Source organism: Zalophus californianus, chromosome 10 (assembly GCF_009762305.2).
Source record: "Zalophus californianus isolate mZalCal1 chromosome 10, mZalCal1.pri.v2, whole genome shotgun sequence".
Taxonomy (NCBI): Eukaryota; Metazoa; Chordata; class Mammalia; order Carnivora; family Otariidae; genus Zalophus; species Zalophus californianus.
In genome coordinates, this window is record NC_045604.1 from 9313516 (window position 1) to 9332646 (window position 19131).

The 19131-nt window shown below is 50.1% G+C and overlaps 1 long non-coding RNA gene across 1 annotated transcript; it reads right to left on the reverse strand.

Annotated features, from left to right (window-relative positions):
- Positions 1 to 897: 897 nt before the first annotated feature.
- LOC113931787 lies at positions 898 to 15215 on the reverse strand. The gene is made up of 5 exons (XR_003522867.2): positions 14927 to 15215; positions 14459 to 14546; positions 4273 to 4371; positions 1132 to 1408; positions 898 to 1044 (listed from the first exon to the last, which is right to left on the reverse strand). It is a non-coding gene; the product is annotated as an uncharacterized LOC113931787 (long non-coding RNA).
- Positions 15216 to 19131: the final 3916 nt, after the last annotated feature.

The window sequence follows — 19131 nt, forward strand, 5'->3', positions numbered from 1 at the left end:
ATCCTGCAGAGTTCCTCATATGTACCCTGTCTCCATCTGAATCTCCAATTTAAATATCCATGAGACAAATGAAACTACACGTTGCACATAAGTTGTAATACAGTGCACCTTGCTTTTGAAAAGGATGGCGTTTCTGGGAAACCATGTAAAAAATCACATTGTCATTAAACCCATCATATTCTCAGTGCATTGAGGGTGCGTGTTGTTTAAAGATATCTGGAGTGATTCTTCTCATCAGTGATGAAATGGTAGACTACACTACTCTTCAGACTACGTATTAGGTTCAGATGGACAGCGCAATTTGTTAGAATCCAGCACCACACATTTAAGTGAGAATAAGTTTCTCAGTCTTGTTAAAAAAAAAAAAAGGTAGAAAATTTAAAGCCCGAGTTTCTCCCACAGAAACCCCCCCAAACCTGCAAAGGATGGCACAGAAAGCTCAGGCTGACCTCACGGCCTGTGGGATCCTGTAGGTACACAGCTAACTTTCTAGAACTTGCAAGGTAGTACAGAAGCCGCTTGGATGATTTTAGCTCACAGTGGCACCACCTAAGGATCCGAACTGTTGAAGACTGCAAATCAAGGGCCCATCAACTCTAGCCATGGGCCCAATCCAACCCACTGCCTGTTTTTATAAGGCTTGCAAGCCCAGAATGATTTTTATATGTTTAAATAATTTCATAAAATCAAAAGGAGAATAATATTTCATGACAGGTAAAAATCACATGAAATTTAAACTTCCGTGTCACTAATAAAGCTGTATCTGAACACAATCTACCCTTCTGTTTGGTTACTGTCCATGGCCGCTATCCCCCTAAGACAGCAGAGTGAATCATTGAGACAGACACAGTATGGTCACAAGCCTCAAGTATTTACTATCGGGGCTATTTCCAGAGAAGGTCTGCACCCTGCCCACTCTAAAGGATACTCCAAGGCCCAAAGCCGATGTCTAGATGAGATAGCTTTGGGTCTCTGCAGCTGGCCAAACAGGCCATTGGGTTCTTCATGCAGTGGATCTGGATCTCAGTGATGAGACTTTCATCCCTTTTGAAGAAAGACACCGTCACCATGAACCAGTGACTCCTCATTGACATCAGAGAATAAAACTGACCTTTCCCAGCCAACTCCCACCTTACTCCTGGAGTTCAAGGTGGGTAGGTGAAGTCCTACCAAGGGCAGGTCACATTGCCGTCGTGCAGAACTGCAGGTGTCCACAAGAGGGAGGCAGCACTCCTGTTTGCAGTCCCAGCTTAGGGGAGCAGCCCCAAAGACCCTGTGCCTTGCAAGCCGGCACAGAACTTTCTCTGGATTGATAGCTGAGAATGGGGCCATCTTACTGTGCAGGAACCACATAAGCCTCCTGGCAGCCAGTCTGACATCTTAGGGGTCGATCATCAAACCTATTAGTCTTGAAGTATCAGCAATAAAAAAGGAAAGGAAAGGAAAAAAAAATACGGGTTGAGCGTCCCTCCCTCGCCCTTGCCCACACCTCACCCCCTCTGCTATTCTAGTCAAGCACACTGTGCCAGATTTTAGACTATGGTCTCTCAGCTCTAAAATCACTCTTGAGATGCTGGAGCTAGGATTCTGTACATTTCTGTTTTTCTGTTTTTCCAGATGACTCCATGTCAGCCTTTGCCAAGTGAAGATGGTGAAAGAAGGGATTTACCTCCTCCTGGAAGTTTGCCTCTTTGGGCTTCCTTACTGCTATCTGTGGCTCTGAGGGATGCCCCAGCAATATTTTCTCACCCCAGTAATAGCAATGCTGAAGGCCGTCTGCATCCCCCCAACACCACACAGCTAGCTCCCCGGTGTCTACGTCAGAGACAAACCAGCTGACCATGCCCCACCCTCAGAGGTCTGGGTCCCAGGTCTACCAGGCCAATCCTCCAGGGCCCTAATTTCATATTTTTTATTTATCTTAGGGAAGGGCGGTGCAGAGAGGGAGAGAGAATCTCAAGCAGACTCCAAGCTGAGCTCAGAGCCCAATGCGGGGCTTGACCCCAGGACCCTGAGATCAGGACCCTAGCTGAAACCAAGAGTTGGACGCTTAACTGACTGCGCCCCCCCGGCACCCCCCCCAAGGTCCTAATTTTTATAATTCCTTCTTCTTCCCTTTGTCCCCCAAGTCCTACAAGTGGTAGGGTCTCCTGTGATTGCTACGTTTATGATGACCTAGTGTTCTCTTCCTGCCTTTTCAGTGACCTAATTGACAACTAGTTAAAACTATTGTTTATATTAAATTCTCACTGTTTAAGTAACTGGGGTGGCTTCTGTTCCCCAACTGGACTCTAACTGATACACAACTTTGCTCAAGCCTAAAACTAACAAGAGATTCTTGGATCAAAGAGGCTCCTACAGCCTGCCTGGAAAATTAAGTCTATAAACGCCTCACGTGCACTTAGAAGGAAAAGATGTTGGTTGCAAGCTGAGAAACAGGCACGAACCACCAGCTAGGATCTCATCCTCCTGGGGCCTCCGCTCAGCCTCGGACCCTAGCGCCCTCTTGTCCTTCTCCAGCCAGGCAGCTCCACACCTGTGCGTGCTCGGGGGGTGGGGGGGAGAGCAGAGGACTCTCACCCAGCCCCTCAACCCCATCATCCAGACGAAGGAACCCCGGAAAAATAAAAGTACCCACTGCCCCACGATAGCCTGGTGAGAGAGGGTCAGACTCTCGCGGGTCTTCTCAATTGTTTCTGGGCTGGCAGAGAACAATTCTCAGATACAACTTCTTTCCAGGTGGCACCACGCCTGGGGAAGGAGAAAGAAGCCACGCTGGGCACGAGAGAAGGGGGCACAGAATGCCTACTGGTTCAAAAAGGACCAAATGGCAAGGAAAGAAGACACCTTCATGTCAGGAGCTCATCGTGCGGCTGATGGGATCTCGGCAAAGATTATTTTCCAGGGTTGGAAAAAATTAAAATTAAAAAATTAAAACTGTCCGGCAGCAAGCTCTGGCTCCAAGGCGGGGGGGAAAGAGCAGGAAGAGAAGCCGGCGGGCACCGAGGAGGGAGAAAGGAAGGGCGATGGCCCACGGGTCTCTGCTTAACACAGAGCTGGGCTCTGGGCGGACCAATGCCACCTAGTCAGGGGCCCCTGAAATGACCCAGAGTAATGGCCGTGGCGTTTAGGAAGCAGAACCTCCTCCCTGTCATCACTGGGAAGCACAGACTCAAACACATTACTTAGCGAGGATTCCTATCAAGAAAGTCTTTGCCCTCCTTTCCCAGAATGCCCCGGACCCAGATCCGGCAGGACCTGGACTTTGCCGTGAACTCGGGCGCCCCCTGGTGGCCAGTGCCCGAAAGGCACGAGGGTCGCGTTTCCCGCCTCCAGGCCCACCTGCGTGCACCGCAGTGGTGACCTTGAAAGTTACTTTACCTAAATCTTTCTGTTCTTTTTCGGCATTTCGATGGGGTTAAACAAGCTTCAGCATCCTCGTCTCCCTCTTCGCTCTGATTTTTATTACCAGCTTTCTCCATTTGCCCGCGCCTCTGCTTGACCCACCCCAGTCCCCTTTTAGTTTGAAGGCTGTCCTGCTTACCCCTCAAGCTACCAGGTGCAGCTCTTGGTGGAAGTCACTGTATTTATTGCAGGGGAGTGTGGAGATGGGGAAAGGGAGTCTCTTCCAACTCTCGGACTACTGGGTGTAGAGGCCTGGAGGAAGAGAACCAAACGAAGGGACTAGGGCACAAGGACAACACTGAGCGGATACTTGCGGGTCACTCCTCCAGCTGATGGCAGGCTACCAGAGCCCAGGATGAGAGAAGCTAACTGGTCAACCACTCTCCCTTCTGGGGACCGGGCACCGTGGCTCTGAAGGGGTGTGTGTCTGAGCAGACACAATCCATCCCTAGCAGGTATGGATTCCTGTTTCAAGAATTCACTTCCTTTCCTAATGGACAATAAGAATTTAACTTCCTTGCTTGAGTCTCCTTCCCAAGAAACTTTGGGGGGATGCAAATAGTTTTTGAGAACCTCTCTGACCTTCCTCTGCCCTCTTCACTCTGTCAACAAGCAGGGTGAAGGTATGTGAGGGGGTCAGATCGAGGTCGGGGGGGGGATGGTCAGGGCTGAAAAGGCAGGGGTGACTATGGGTGCTTATCTCTCCCAGGTCTTGTTCCAGTGTCCACTAACAAGGAGATCTTTTAGAAACCTGGATGTACATTCTCCTCAAGCCACTCTACTTCCAGGATGGCAAATATGAGGCCTCCGTACCATCCCACCCGACCCCACAAGCATACACTCACTCCCGTGGACGACACAACTGACCACAGCCATTCCAATTCCTGCTCCACAGCAAGCTCCAAACAGCCACTTCAAATTCAGTGGAGGTGACAAATGAGATAAAACCTTCTCATCCTGGCATATCTGAAAACATAAATATAAATATGTGATTTATTGTCATCTGGAACATTCATTATTCCAAATCTGAGTTTCAAACCAGCTTAACTGTGACCTTGTACATATCTCAAATTCCTCTCCACCTCTTTAAAATCAGAGCATCTTAGTTCCTTCAGTATGTTCTCTCACCTCAGGGCCTTTGCACTTCCTTCCCTTCTGCCTGCCCTGCTCATTTCCTGGATACCTACATGCCTCATGCCTTCACTTCTTTAGGTTTGTGTTCAATTACTGCTTTATCAAAGGTGTCCCTGGACCTCTCTAGATAAACAAGCACCCTCTGCTCCCATCTTCACTCTGCACACGCTCACCTGGTCTGCATAGCATTTATCACCATCAGATTTATTACTCGGTTATTTATGGCTTGATTTTTTTGTTTCCACTACCAGCAAGTAAGGTCCATAGATTAGGGGCTGTTTTGCTTGTTGCTGTTTCCACAATGCCCAGAGTGAGCCATCAATGAATGCATGCTTCATGAATGAATAAACGAGTCCATTAATGAACAAATAAAGAATTTTGTGACAGAAACCTTCCAAAAGGGAACCACCTGCTCTCTGCACAGACAGACTGGCAATAAAGACAAGATGCAGAAAGTAGACAACCTCCAAGTAGGTCTTCCCCACACAAAATTCATAGTAGTAATTTGACTGTAAATATAAACCTTCCTATTCCCCTTTACTGATATAAACCCCAAGTTGGACAGTATATGCAAACATATAGAGAATATGCCCTCAGCACATATAAAATGCCTCACTAACTCAGACTAATTAGAAATAAGGCAAAAGTGAATTACTGGAAAGTTCAAGCTATTAAAATTGTTAATGAAATACACTTTTATTATTTTCAAATCCAGAGGCACTTTCCTTATTCAGCATTTGGACACTTAATATCTCCATTCAATTTAATTCAATTCCACTGCCCCCCAAAAAGCCACAAACCCAGAAGTAATCAAAGAGTCCTTCAGGCATCCGCAGCAATGAAAATATCCAAAAATAGCCCAAAGCAGGAAATTTGCTGAGATTCAGTTATTTTTGCTAACCAAAAGAAAGTGGGACTCCCATTGACTATCAGTGCCTATAAAAGTGAAACTGTGCCAACATCCAAGTCAGGAAGAACAGGAGGAAACAGATAGAATAGGAATAGTACCAAACAACATCAAGGGCTAGTATTTACTGGGCACTTACTACATGACTGGCCCTACTCCAATTGCTTCCCATATATTACTTAGCTAATCCATCTAACAACCAAACCAGGGAAGGACTGTCATTTCCTCATTTTGCAGATGAGGACACTGAGGCACAGACCATACAATCGTGAAGGAAAAAAGCAGAGAATTTAGGCAGTTAGGACAGCAGAGAACAGGGGAGGCTGAGAGGGAAGGCTCAGTGACTCCGGGCACTGCTGTCCTATGGGACAGGTCACTGAGTCTGTAGGTCATAGGTCAGCCCACTGCCACAAAACCTCCAGAGTAATGACCCAGGAAGGAGGGGACTCAACTTGTTTGAATTTTCATAAACTGATTATCCAGAAAATCACTTTTCTAGAGTTCCTCATCTAGATGTGTTGACAACTCAAGTCATCGCAGGAGCTACTTTAAATTTTTGAATGGGTTTGGGGGGGCTCATGGGTGGCTCAGTTGGCTGAGCAACCTACCCTTGGTTTCAGTTCAGGTCATGATCTTGAGGTTGTAAGATCAAGCCCCGCGTGGGGCCAACACTCAGGCTGAGTCTGCTTCAGATTCTCTCTCTGACCCTATCCCCGCACTTTCTCTCTCTCTCTCTCTCTTTCTCTCTCAAATAAATAAATAAATCTTGAAAAAAAAATTGTTTTTAATCCGTGTAACCAACACACTTATTTTATGCAAATACCTTTAAAAGGCCTCGAACCTTACTTGTTCTCAAGTAGTTCGAGCAATTCTTACAACAATTTTGTTCTCGCCATCCACCCTGCATTTCCTTTTCCTTTTTTCAGCGGGAATGGGTTTCACGTTGGAACACTTCTGCCCGATCGATCATGGGTTCCGAATCAGGAGGTCCTGTGCATGCATGTGTGTGTGTTTCTCCTTCAAACCTGGGCCGTCCCCAGTCCTCTCCCTCCCGGAGCTGACACTGACATCTGGTCTGCAAGCAGGAACCACACGCACAAGTCAGTCTCCCCACTGCTCCAGAGAGCGTGGGGGCAGGGGTGGGGTAGTCACTCGGGGTTTACGACCTTCTCCACTCACACATAAAATCTGTCAGCGCCCAGCCTGGAATCAGAAACGGGACGAGTGAAACTTTCTAGGTTGCCATGGTTCTTTCCAAGTCATGCGTTCAGAGCCAAACAGGCTACAGTTCCTGGGAAATGTCTTCAACAACCCCTAAAAGAAGCCCTCTTGTCTTATGTGTTCTAGCAAATCTACCACTGCAGGAGTGGAAATTGAGACTTTATGTAGTTTTTAAATGCTGTAATATTTTTTCAAATAAATCTTGCTTATTAAAAAAAAAAAAACCCACAAAAAAACCCAAAACCCTTATGTCTGGTCCATGATATGCTGAACATTCTTGCCCAGGACTGATTTTTTTCCCTCCAGGTTCATTGAGTAACTTCTGAGGCAGCTCCCAGTAATTATTTCCATTCACACGCTGGTCTCAGTTGTTCCTCTAATTTAGAGTGTGGCCCCAAAGTACCCCACATAAGCCAAGCCTCTCACTCCCACAGGCCACGATACTTCAGCCTCAGAGCCGACTCCAACCCAAATGTTTCTGCTTGCTCTGGGAGGACTGTAGGAAGACTGGTCCCGGGGAGCTGCAGGAGCACGGCGGGCCCTCATCTGCTGTGTGGGGCACTGGACGGGGTCCCTCTCCAGACGCCAGCTAGGACACTGGATCTGCCCTCCCACCACGGCCACTGGTGCAGCTAAATCTACTCATGGATACTCCAAGACTTGGTGCCTCGAGGTACCCACGGGCACTGATGTTTTCCCGATGTTTGTGTTTCTTTTTCAAACCCTATTCCTCTTAAGGAACTTGGGGTCTCACTGTCCCTTCCAGGGGCAGATGGCCCTTGCCCTGTGATCTGCTTCTCCTCTTCAGGTGGCCTGGCAGAGGCCCGAGAGCCTAGGGCACACCCCAGAGCACTGCTAACTCCACCATGGACCACCCCCCCAAACTATTGCAGCCTCCAAAAGACAAAGCCAGATGAAGTCCTGTGTTCAGGCTTCCTGTAGGTGAGCTTTTGCGTCATTGCACAACTTTGCAGGTGACGTGGGTCACGTGAGGTTAACAAGGCTTAATGTTTGAGTAGCGAGATCTAGGATGGACGTATTACCTTCAGAAAGAACAACATCTTTCCTTAATAAAAAAAAAATAGAGTGTAGATTTGATAGGAGCTGATTCCCTGTATTGCAAAGTTAAAGAAGAAATGTGTAATGGTTTATTCCAAGTTTGTGTTGTTTCAGAGTGATACTTATATTTAACAAATTGACCTGGAACACATGTACTGGAAAAATCCATGTTCCAGCTCCGTGCACGTCTGTCATCAGATATGCCTCCCTCCAGCCCCAGGAGAGGGAGGGCTGCACAGTCTCCCCTACCTGACCAGCTGTCAGTCATCAGCAAAGCAGAGCACCAGGCCTCAGACTTGGCATGTCCCCTCAGGAAAGCTCCCAATGGGAAATTGCAGAAGTTAATCTTTTCCCTCACCTGGAGAGATGCACAAAGACCAGACACAGTAGTTTGGGTCTTTCAGGTGAGTAAACTCAGCTGCTGGGAGTGACCTCCCTTGGATTTTCCAGCTACTGATGCTGGGGGCGGGGGGGGGGGGGTTCCCTATTCTGTCTGTTAAGACTGATCCTTTGGGCGTGATCATCCGATAGATTTCCCAGACTCCCTTTAGAGTCCTCAGGGGTGACCATCAGCCACGCAGGAGAGGGATTGGAAACATATTTTGTAAATTCTCGCAAGTTACTTCCAAAATGAAGTCACCCAAATGGATCACAAGATAAGCCTGACAACAATTAGATCTTGTTTCCTTTTAAGTGGATCACAGTAACAAAAATCTCACCTTCACTGTACTTACCTGAAGCTCCTGGGACCTATCAGCCCTCCTGCGTGTGGAAAGGAGAGGAGAAAGGAGAGGATAGGGGATGGTTTTAGGTCAAAGAGCCTCTCCTCCCACCCACTTCCACAGTGCGCCCCACCACCACCGTAGCAGCCGGCCACGCCCACCCACCCATTCTGCAACTACAGGCCAGGTGTGGGGCTCCCAGCGAGGCTGCGAAGGGGGGCCCCAAGGTTGCTGTGCACCTTGCCCTTGGGCAGCCCACAGACTACTGGGGGAGCCAGCCACAGAAAGCAGAGATTTCAGGACAGTGCCCTGGGTGCGCCAATATAGGCACAGGTGTGGTGGGAGCCTGGGGCCATGGCGGTAGAAGACCCAGGCAGCTGTGCCGTTGAGTCACACCTGTGCCACGCTCCAAGAAAATGGTCATGGGCTCCTGAAAGTGGCTTTGCCTTCCAGCACTTTGCACTCAATCCCCTTCCTTGGTATTAGATCTCCATTTTACCACTGCCCTGTCTGTCGAGTGAAATGTTATAAGCCTCTTAGGCAAGGATTTCTACTTTTGTGGGTTTTATTGTGTTTTGTATGTTGCTGCTTTTGAAAACACGAAATATTTTGATTTTTGTTGGTCCCAAATCCTGAGCAAATAATCAGGGGAAAACAGTATCCCAAAACCTTCAAAGGCGTGGGAACGCGCAAGCCCATTGTGAGGACAAGGCGGCACAGGGTTACAAGAATGGTTGAGCAGGAAATTGCACTCCTACTAATAATCAATACTATTTCATGCTAGTCCTTGTGTAATACACACGGCAAGTACTCCTCACGCTTCCCGCATTCGGAGTTTGACAGCAAACCCGTGAGGAGGGCGGGGTCCCCCACTCCCGTTTTACAGAGCAGGAAACTGAGGCTTGGAGAAGCGGGGGCTGTTCGGGTGGAGGCGCCCAGCCGGCCGCCTGCGCTCTGCTCCCCCCCACACACACACACACACGGCGCCCCGCGCGCAGGGACCCGGTGCGGGTGGGACCCGGGGCGGGTGGGACTCGGCTCTCCCGGGGGCGCGCGGCCCCGCCCCGACCGCTCAGCCCTTAGCTCGCGGCGTTAGATAATCTCTGGGACAGCCAAGGCGCTTTCCTTGCCAAACCGCAGGAGGGGACGAGGCCGGGCGGAGGGAGGGGGCTGGGAACTGTTTGTTGTTGCTTTTTCTGAATAAAAGAAAACAGGGGAACGGAGCAAGGGAGGGAGCAAAGTTCAAGGGAGAATCTGGCAAGTCACCTTGGGCAGACCCCTGGACTGCTTCCAGAACTCTCTCTTGGAAAGGGTGAGGCTGCCGAGTGTGTGATGAGTGCTTAGTGAGTATTCATTGCGGATGATGGATGACTGGCCTGGAATTCGTCCACACCACAAATTTGTTCCTCTGTACACCCAGGCAACCAAGAAGCCAAAAGAGGTGGGGGGATCGGGGTGCTGCTATAATGGCAGTTTCACTAGGCGGCTGGCACCCGGGCCTCCCAAACCCTGGGCCCCGCCCTCCTGCATTGTCTCTGCCGCTGCTCATTCCTTTCCCGGGGCCCTGGAAGCAGAGCCCCGAGTGACCCTTTCCTGTCCGTGTGCGCGCTCACAGCCCAGCCTAAACCCCCTAAGCCCCAGGCAGGGATCGGCGCTCGAGAACTAGGAAGTTTTGAGGGCAGCCTCCGGCCTCCCTGCCTCCAACCCCTTCCCTCTGCGGCTCCCACCCTCCCTCGAAGCTGCCAGAGTCACGTTTCCGTTCCCTGGTTTTGATCATGTAACATCCCCGCTTGGAAGGCCAGAGCGAGTCCCAGTGGCCTTATATGTCAAATCTCAATTTCTAACCATGAGCATTAAGATCCGCCCCCATGGCCCCCCATCTTGCCTGCCCCACCTCAGGGACTTTCTCTCCTAACTCTTGCAAAGCACAACTTCTGCCGGAATGTATGCAAAACTCACGAGCCACGCCCTCCCTCCCCCCACCACTTAGTCATTCAGCAAGTATTTACCGAGCATCTATAAAGCGCCAGGCACTGAGCCATGAACTGCAAATACAATAAAGAACACAAAAATAAACATCTCTGCCCTCACAGTCGGTACAGTCAAGTGAGGAAGACAGTTAAACAAGAAATAAAATTTTCTTGCCCCCAGTTGCCACTGAAACCGCAGAGCTCCTATTTAAACCTGCGCGGGACTGTGTAAAATACACCAATAAACGGACCATGCGCAGGAAGGAAATACACCCAAACAGTTGTCCCTGGACAGCTAAGTAGGGAGATTAGAATAACTATTTCCTTCCTTCTACTTTTAGATAGTTTCCAAAATTTCAATACCGATCAGGTATTAATTTTATAATAAAAAGCAAACTGTTTCGGGGCCCCTGGGTGGCTCAGTTGGTTAAGCATCTGCCTTCGGCTCAGGGCATGATCCCGGGGTCCCGGAATCGAGCCCCACATCTGGCTCCCTGCTCAGTGGGGAGCCTGCTTCTCCCTCTCCCTCTGCTCCCCTGCTTCTGCTCTCTGGCTCACACGTGCTCTCTCTATCTCAAATAAATAAATAAAATCTTTTTAAAAACTGTTTTGTGGGGCGCCTGGGTGGCTCAGCTGGTTAAACAACTGCCTTTGGCTCAGGTCATGATCTCAAGGTCCTGGGATGGAGCCCCGCATTGAGCTCCCCGCTCAGGGGGGGCGGGGGGAAGCCTGCTTCTCCCTCTCCCACTCCCCCTGCCTGTGTTCCCTCTCTCGCTGTCTCTCTCTCTCTCTCTGTCAAATAAATAAATAAAATCTTTAAAAAATAAACAAAAATTAAAAAAAAACTGTTTTGTGATATTTCTTACCTTTTTCTGGTTAAAAGAAGCCACACCCCTTTTTTTTAAAAGATTTTATTTATTCACGAGAGACAGAGGGGGGGAGAGAGAGAGAGAGAGAGAGAGAGAGAAGCAGAGGGAGAAGCCGGCTCCCAAGGAGCAAGGAGTCCGATGCCGGACTCGATCCCAGGACCCTGGGATCATGGCCTGAGCGGAAGGCAGACGCTTAACCATCTGAGCCACCCAGGCGCCCGAAGCCACACCCTTTCTTTTAAGAAAACGTTGAGACTACAGAAAGCATTAATTAGAAAAAAAAATCACCCACAATTCCATATCAACACAAAACAAATATGAACATTTTATTTCATTAGCACCTAACTGCTGTCATGTTTTTTCATAAAATCAGGCTCACGTTGTACACAATGATTCATGACCTATTTTTTTACTTAATATAATATAAATAGTTTTCCATGGCAAAATGTTGTACATCACTTTTTGTGTCTTTCTCATACGTCCGTGATGTATGAGCCATAATTAGTTTAATCAATCCCTATACATAAATCACTGTATTTGTTCCTAAAGACGGAGAAGATTGTTAAGGCTGGAAATAGGCTTTGGGATCACTCAGACGTGGGTTCAAATCCTGACTTTACTTCTTGTTCATGATACCTTTACTAAATTTATAAATCCACTAAATTTTCCTACGCCTCATTTTCCTCACACATTGCATGGTGATAACAATATCTTCTGTATAGGTTATTGTGGAGAACAAAATCCAAATAATATCTTGAAATCATTTGGGCCACGCCTGGCACAGAAAACTCGGTTAATGGTAGCTGTTAGCCCTGATTATTTCTTTGGACTACAACTTCTGGGTGAAGGGGTTTGACCATTTGGAAGTTCCGTGTTTTGTTTTGTTTTAAGATTTTGTGTATTTATTTGAGAGAGAGGGAGAGAGTAAACGGGAGGGAGAGGGAGAGAGAATCTGAAGCAGACTCCATGCTGAGCTCAGAGCCAGACCCGCAGCTTGATCCCATGACAGCCTCAACATCATGACCTGAGCCAAAACCAAGAGTCCGAGGCTTAACGCCCCGAGCCACCCAGGCGCCCCCGTTTTGAAGGTCTTTGAGGTGTACTGCCAAGTTGCACTATAAGGAAGAAGGATGTAAATTTCACTTAAAAGGAGGGGGAGGCAGGGAGAAATTTTTAAAAATCACAGTTGTACTGTGATTGAGCCCTGTGTGCCCATGCTCTAATGGGCTCCTTCAGGAACAGACACGAACGAAACTCTCCCAACCCTCCAAATGTCATGATCCAGCAGTTCACCAGCCTTCTTTCCACCAGTACTAATCTCGCCGTCCCCTAAAAATTTCCTCCTCTGAGCGTGGTGATGGTTCTTGCTGCCACCTGACCCTTTCCACCTTCTAGGGCATCCTCCAGGGAACCCCTGTTTAATCCTGAAATCACTCTTAGTTCTTCAGTTCACCTTTTGCCTTTTCAGAAGAGAATAAATTGTCCCCAAGTCAGAAGTGTTCAGCCAGACCTGAGACAAGGAATCACATGCTTAAAGATGTCATGTCCAGGTGGGAAAATGGGGGCTCCAGCAGGGGCTGTGTCCCCCCCCTAAGGTCACACAGAAGCAATGACCCTCTCCACAGTCACCCCTGGTCACTCTGCATCCCTCCCACCACTGGGCCACACCCCCACCAGTCCGCCTGTTTTATGGCTCAGGCTCAGCCCTGAGTTATCCACCGCGATATCTCAATTTGAAAAATCTTGCCCTTGACTCTTGCTTTCATGCAGCCCACTGCCCTGCTATCTGTCCAGATCATTTCTGCATTTGGACACCACACTCCCACCCACCAGCCTTCCTTGAACTGGGGGAGATAACAGATTCTGTGCCCACCCCAGCATTCCTGCACATCCCAGACATGAAAGCAGTTGGGAAACATGCAGAATCCTCCCCAATTTATTTCTTCTTACCTTACATCCCTTCCACTTTGATGTCAGGAGAATATTTGAAAGAGAAGACTCTAACGTGACCTGCTACCCTGGAGTGCCAAGCAAAACAATTACCAGGGTTATGGAGTGCGGTGAGGAGATGGCGGTTGTGGATGAGCTGGGCGAGAATGGGTGTGCTTTCTGAACCCCTGTTCCACCTCAGGGCTGGCCAGCAGGACCTTCTGCTGGAAGCTCCCAGGGTACCCCACTCACGGAGTTCTGGGGTGGCACAATCCATTCCAAAGACGGAGGGGCTCCTGTCTTTCTCTCAGACCACTCTGGCTCTTACTGGGGCTCCGTAAGAGCCCTGGAAACTTCCCAGGAGTAAAATAGAGTCACAACCCCGAGCATTGTAAGGATGGGTGATGGAATGGGTGGATAGAAGCGAGCAGGGTGGAAAGGAGTCTCTACCTGCTTCCCAGGCCTGCTGCTAAGTGATGCCAAACTCCCTTGGGACACAGCGAGCCTGTGTCATCACAGAGCCTGGACCCCGGAGCCTGTACTATATACCCCCAGGTACACCGGACCCCCAGGTACAGTGATTATGGCACCGCGCCCCTTTCTGCAGTGGAGCTGTGCCGTGCACGGTGAAAGGCAGTGTGAGCCTTGAAAGGGGGCTACATTTTGGAGGCATCAGAATTTGACCCTTCCTGTGGACAACAAGGCCTGTCTCGATGGGGCCCATCATCCCTTCCCTCTCCTCCCCTAGCTCAGCAGGTCACCAGGTCACACTTACCTTCTTGCTGCTCTTCAAACAGACCAAACTATACCTGCCTCAGGGCCTTGACACTTGCTCTTACCTCCCTCTGTACCGCAGACTGAACTACACGTCCCATGTATGTACCAATCTGCACAAAACAGGATGGCCTATAACCTGCCCTGCCCTGGACATTGTTACTCATGGACACAGGAGCATACACACACACACACACACACACACACACACACACACACACACACACACACACACACACACACACACACACACACACACACACACACACACACACCCTCTCAATGGGCCACTCAGCTGTATCGCATCACCAGCACTTTCTCTTCATTCACTCCTCGGATTAGTTGTCTCCTCTTCAGAAAAGTCTTCCCGGGCCCCTCTGGAATAGCCTTCTCCTCCCTAACCCAGGCAACCCCCTCCTCCGTACGCTTTTCTTTCTCATGTGCTCTGCCTGAGATAGAATGCCTTACCTCTGGGCTTCCTTGTTTGTCTTTCTGTTCCTTCCCCCGAACAGCAGCTCCAGGAAGAGCAAGGAGTGGTCTGACTCACCACTGAGTCCTGAAATCCAGAAGGAAAGCTGAATGTAAGACGCATATCTAATCGGTCACTAAAAAGCCCGATGCAGGACTCCATCCCAGGACCCTGGGATCATGACCTGGGCCGAAGCCAGACGCTTAACCCACTGAGCCACCCAGGCGCCCCGAGTGTTCTGATTTCCTGTGAATGGATGGGGGTTTCGGTGGACCTGCTGCTCTCTGCAGAGCCAGGACAGCCCCCGAATCCGGGGCTCTGCCAGTGAGAATGGTAAGGATTCTTCTAGAGGAGGTTGGCTGACTGTGGACGTCCACGCGCCACCTGCTCGGGGACCCATAACATAAACCGACGCCATCACGTCAAAAGCATGTATTGAAAAGTGATGTATCTTTTGTAAGTCATACCTCAAATTCCATTGTCTACCGAGGCAGTAGGATTGCTGACAAGCACAAGCCACTTAGAAGTACGACAGGCATTATGAGTCCTGGCAGAAGGAGCCATCCCTGAGCCAGAAGGCTGGGCAGTGGAATCTCCTTCTGTTTGCTCTGACATTTTTGTAACCATTGGAAATGTTTCTTTTCAGTCTTCAACTAGAGGAGGGGTGTATGAGTCAGACGGGAGAGTTCAGGCAGCAGAAAGCAAGCCATTGGCAGCTGCGCGCTTCGAGGCACGAGATTCAGCCTGGGAGGGGAGCCCAGGAAGCTGGGCCCTTGTCTTGGGTGATGGCTCTTGCGCCACCTGGACATTAACCAGACCTTACACACGGCAGTGGGCATGACTAGTGCTCTCCAAGGCTTCCCATTCTCTTCCCTTCTGGAGAGCAGCTCCTTCAAACTTAGATACATTCTTGCAACTTGCTTTGGCCAATGGAATGTCGATGGAATGATGCACTTACTTCTGGAAAACATTTGAGAGCCGGCATGTGATCTTCCATGTGAACCCCGAAGCCTGATGTGGAGCCTATCAGCTTGGGTCGCTCCACCTTCCACCATGCCCTCGCCTGAGCCTGTGGTATGTGGGAGAAATACAGCCCTGCTTTCCGTGCTGAGATCTTGAGGTCTGTTAGAGCCGCAAACCCAGCCTATTCTGACGTCATCCACCTAGTAAGGCAGGTGCTCCCACATACGCACGTTGCCTCGTGTGATCACACGTCCTCCTTTGAGCCTCGTTTTACACTTCATGAAAACTGAAGCCCAGCGAGGCCGGGATTCAAAGCTCAGATTCAAAAACTGATTCCAAAGCTGATTGGCATGATCCCCTCTCCACTATATTCTGATGTGTCGCACTCTGGAAGAGATCCCGTTTTTATGCCTCTCCAAGCCTTGTGGGGCCCACCCACAATCCTTGTTCTGGACCATAACTTAGAGTTTGATTTGTTGAGACAAGTAAAATTTTCTTCTTTCCTAAAAAGCAGATTAAAGTGCAGGCACAGCATGACCGTGTGGCCACGTGGGGTCAGGAAGGCCCCGAGGGCGCCATGGGGTGGGGTGGGCAGGCCCCAGCTGGGACAGCATGACAGTCACGGGATGAGGCAAGCCTGGTCCAGGGGCTAGAAGACGTGGGTCCCGGGCCCGGCTCGGCCAGCCCCGGTGAGTCACTCTTCTGGGCCAATCGCCCAGATATGGAGTCAGCATCTTGGACTTGACCTTGCCTGCACATGAGCATCACCTGGGGAGCTTTAAAAAGACAACTATCCAGCTACCCTCAGAGACTGTGATTCCACAGATCAGGGCCAACGCTCGGGCCTCCGTGGTTTTCAGAGGCTTTTATAATTTTATAAGGACTTTGATGCACAGGCAGATTCGGGTGCCATTGGTCTAGATCATTCCAGGACACATTTCTGCTCTCTCGATAGCCACCCAGTGAGCACTGCAGTGTCCTCTTTGTCCTGGGTGTTCGAACCATGCCCATGGTTGACCTCAGACCTCTGGGAGGAACGTGTCTGAGGCCTCTGCCACAATTCTAGCAGCCACTCAACCCCCAGCAATTCCTGGGGGCTCCAAACCCACTTCTCAAGGGGTGGCTCCCCTTTTGGGTGCTAAGAGCTGGTGGCACTGGGAAGGTTAGTAAGCAGAAGGCTGCCTGGAAGCGTCGCCTAACCTTGCCCGAAAGGTGGAGCTCCCAGGCCCGAGAGGCCTCGTCCTGAAGAGGGTCCCTGTGCTCAGCCTTGGACATTGCTCTCACTTGGAATCCCCTACACCAGGAGGTGCCCTCCCAGCCGCACAGACCAAGGCAGCTAACCCTCAGAACCCTCGGGTCTGGCTCTTGGGAGAGCCCTGATCCAGGTCCTCCATTCCCCTTTGCCTTTGTCCTTCTGACACCAGGGGCCTTAGCATGGCTGGACTGGTGGAGTGACCACAGCAATGCCAGGGAGCCAGCAGAGAAGACCTCTGGCTTCCCCACAGCTCTTGGCAGGACTCAGGGTGGCCTCGTGGCTGGCGTGCTGGGACCAGGCTGCTGGGGATTTGTCCAGCCCTAGCGTCGGGCTACACAGCAGGGGGCAAGGTGAGTGGCCCCTTGGGGGCCTGAGCACATTCCGGTTCCCAGGAGTCCGGTGGAATTGTGCAGCAAATCAGCCATCCAATGAAGCACCAAAGGCTCACTCCCACTTCATCATCAGCGCAGGGGAGGCTGCTTAACAGAATAGAAAGAAAGCCTCACCTGTCTCCCACATCCCTCTCTGCGGATCCTGAGCCACACAAGGAACATCCAGGGAGGTGGCCATGGCGTGGTCTTTCTCTACAAAGCCAGTGTGTCTTGCCTGAAGGGACTTACGGTAGCCATTGGCTTGCCCTGCTCATCTTGCTGGCATAGCGGCTTCATGCCACTTTCTCAATCCCAGGACCCTGGGATCATGACCCGAGCCAAAGGCAGACACTCAACTGACTGAGCCACCCAGGTGTCCATTTTTTTTTTTTAAGATTTATTGATTTGAGAGAGAACAAGAGAGACAGAGAGACTCATGCCACCTTCACCTGCTCTGTGCTGCACAATGCCAGGGAGGCTCAGATTTGGTGCACAATCCTGGTGCCATGAGCCACATCTATATCTTGACCTTGGCTCTGTGGTGTGATATGAGAAGGCTGGAGTAGGCCCATGGCCCCAAATAACTCAACCATCTGCCCATCATGGCACCAAAGTCTACCTTGATTGTCCCCCTGTCTGGTGTCTACATCTCGCCAATTTCTGGAAAGGATTTGAAAAGCCATGTCATGAATGGTAGTGTTAGCCATCAAACTATTAAGAGAAAGAAGGAGACCAAGGGGCTAGTATGGAGGAAGGTTAGGGTGAATGAGGGTGAGCAATAGGAAGAACGATTGTACCAGAAAACCAAACATAATGTATCCCTGCAGTCTGCTGCAAAACTTGGCCCTGAGCATCCCAAGAGATGGCATAAAAGTAGGAACTAGGTTATATCACAAAGCCCTTAGTTGTCTGCAAGAGAAAACACATCGGATGGTGCAGAAAGGCCAACATTTTCAGCTTGGAAAGAATAAGAACATTTTATTTTAAAGATCTTTGTATAAATATCAGTGAACAAGAAAGTAGTATCTCTGAGTCATTTCACCAAAATGACCCAGTCTAAAAAGAACCATAAATTATCATGTTGTGGTGATATTTCTATGGGAAACTAAAGGGATACATTCTGGGGGCGCCTGGGTGGCTCAGTGGGTTAAGCATCTGCCTTCGGCCCAGGTCATGATCCCAGGGTCCTGGGATCGAGTCCCACATTGGGCTCCCTGCTCAGCGGGGAGCCTGCTTCTCTCTCTCCCTCTGTGTGTTCTCTCTCTCAAATAAATAAATAAATCTTTTAAAAAAAAAATAGAGTAATACCTTCCAGGCTTGTAGTTTGTAGTGACTGGGCTGGATTTTTATCACTATGAATATATATTTATGGCTTCTATGGAGTCTGACCAAGGATGGTGATCTGGGTTTCCAATTGCATACCCCATCCCCCACCAGGGAAGGAACAGGGGGTGTGGGTTGGCAGAGAAAAGGAGAGCGTGGTTGAGGGGTCAGAGTTGAGGAGCCAGGTTCTGCTCCAGCCGGGGACAAGCCACCCGTAGTCTACCAGACCAGCAATACGGACCCACACCCATGGGTCTCCCGGGGCCGCACTGCAGCATCTGATGCTCTTCTCCCTTGGGCTTCTCAGCTGCACCTGCTCTTTCTTCACCTCCTTCACTGGTTACCTCTGCCCAAAATGCTTTCCTGAGCCTCCCCTCTCATCCCCGGGAGACCTCCCACTGTGGGGGCCTCTCTTCTCACTGCCCGTGTACCAGGAGGCCCCACCAGCGGCCCCAACTCACTGCCCCCTCACCCCCATCCTCGCCCTGCCCTGTATGCCCTGTCTGTCGAGACCACCACTGCCAGTGGCTCAGAACCTCCACGCCCCCTCACAGCCGCTCTCCAGTTAAGTGCCTCGCTGGCCGATCTGCCTCTGATTTTCTTGCCTGTTCTTCCTTCTTTGCACCTGCGTCCTACTTCAGGTCCTTGCTTCCTCTGATGGGACCCCACGTGGTTTTCCTGGGTCTGTTCTGTCCTCCAATGAATCAGACGTGGTTCTGCCAAGAAGATCTCCCCATCTCACGCCTCGCACTGGCCACTG